Source organism: Stigmatopora argus, chromosome 16, assembly GCF_051989625.1.
Source record: "Stigmatopora argus isolate UIUO_Sarg chromosome 16, RoL_Sarg_1.0, whole genome shotgun sequence".
In the NCBI taxonomy this organism is placed as follows: domain Eukaryota; kingdom Metazoa; phylum Chordata; class Actinopteri; order Syngnathiformes; family Syngnathidae; genus Stigmatopora; species Stigmatopora argus.
This window is the reverse complement of record NC_135402.1, coordinates 12,839,136-12,840,593: the sequence shown is the minus strand read 5'-3', so window position 1 is coordinate 12,840,593 and position 1,458 is coordinate 12,839,136. Positions and strand designations below refer to the sequence as shown.

Genomic DNA, 1,458 nt, shown 5'->3' with positions numbered 1-1,458 from the left:
GGGAAATTTGGGATGAGAAAGGCCCTGTAAACTGGTTGGTAAGTGACGAAATAATATTTGGAAATAGTTTCTGATCATGCTAGAGCAGTGTCACATTTTGGTGGAGGTGTGTGTGTATGTGTGTGCGTGTTTTCACCTACCCTCATAGCCAGCTGTTTTGTGTTAATTTGATTAGCCCTGGGAGGTATATAAGGAAAATGTTTGGTGACGTCGGCGTCGGAGTATTGCTTCTTGTTTGCTGCTTGTGTTTGGTCATGTTGTCTCCCTGTCAGTGTGCGTACGTTCTATCCCCATTAGGTTTGTTTCTTTATCTAAAATCCGTATAAAGTGTTATTTATGGGTGTGTGAGTGTGTGTGTTTATGTTAAGATTCTCTCGCTACGTTTGTCCAAACCGTGCAATGTAGAGAGTTGAAATTTTTTATGGTGGCCAGAAACTGGCTAATAGATGAGTGTTGTAGGTTGAGTTGTTTTTGTGGGGGTTTTTTTCTGCAGGTGCCTGGAACTGTGGCTCCACCCCTGTGGCAAAGCCCTGCCCAGGCCAACACAGCTGTGACGACTTCCCACTCATCCGTCCTCCAATCAAGATCCACATCCTGCCCTTATTTAAACCCTCTTCTTTTTCATAAGGCAGTGGATTCCTTAATTGCTTTAGAAGGCACCAATTGTCTAGTTATGTAAGTTTTGTTTGCCCCAGCTTCACCTGATTTGTGAGTACGATATTCATTGTTATATTGAGTATTTATGTTGATAAAGTTAATTATTTTGGGCTGCATCGGGGGACTTTAGATAAGTTTAGACACCCCAGGGTATACATATAGTTTGTTGCACTTATACATGTAGCTTATTCCCATGTCTAGACTTTTATTCCATCAGTTCTGACAGTGGCACTCTTAGGCCTTATTTCCTGTATTTTGGGGGTGAACACCTGTCTGGAAGGGTGTTTTTTTACCTTTTTCATTTAAGGGTGCCACTTTAGTATCTTTTGCTTCCCCTATGTTGTCCCATAGTCACGGTTTTCTGTGGACTTTGTTGTTAATAAATTATCATTTAATGCTAATTGCCTTGTGTTTCTGTCTCCTCATTGGCCGGGTTTTTCTGCTGTGGTAGTTGCAACTCCCTGGTATATCTTACCACCAGGGGAACTCGTAACAACGAGTGATTGAATTTCTTCACCTTCTCAAAGTGTGTAAACTCAAGCTTTGAGCATTTGCAAGTATTATTGATGAGTATGCCTGACCTGAAATATGTTAGCTTGCTGCTCTCTTGAGCTATTGAAGATATTAGGTGCTAATAATAGCAATACATTAATAATTAATAAAGGGAATGTGTTATTGAAAAACTAAAAGGTGTTCGTTAAACAGAAGGTAAATACATATGTTTTCTGTAAATTTGGTGCCAATACATCAACGTGCTTGGGAGCTATTGAATATATTAGGTGCTGATAACCGTAATACAGT

The 1,458-nt window shown here is 40.1% G+C and overlaps 1 long non-coding RNA gene across 1 annotated transcript; it reads left to right on the top strand.

The window, feature by feature from the left end:
• Nucleotides 1-226: 226 nt before the first annotated feature.
• On the top strand, nt 227-1,058 carry LOC144091257 (uncharacterized). The gene is made up of 2 exons (XR_013305656.1): nt 227-297; nt 494-1,058. It is a non-coding gene; the product is annotated as an uncharacterized LOC144091257 (long non-coding RNA).
• Nucleotides 1,059-1,458: the final 400 nt, after the last annotated feature.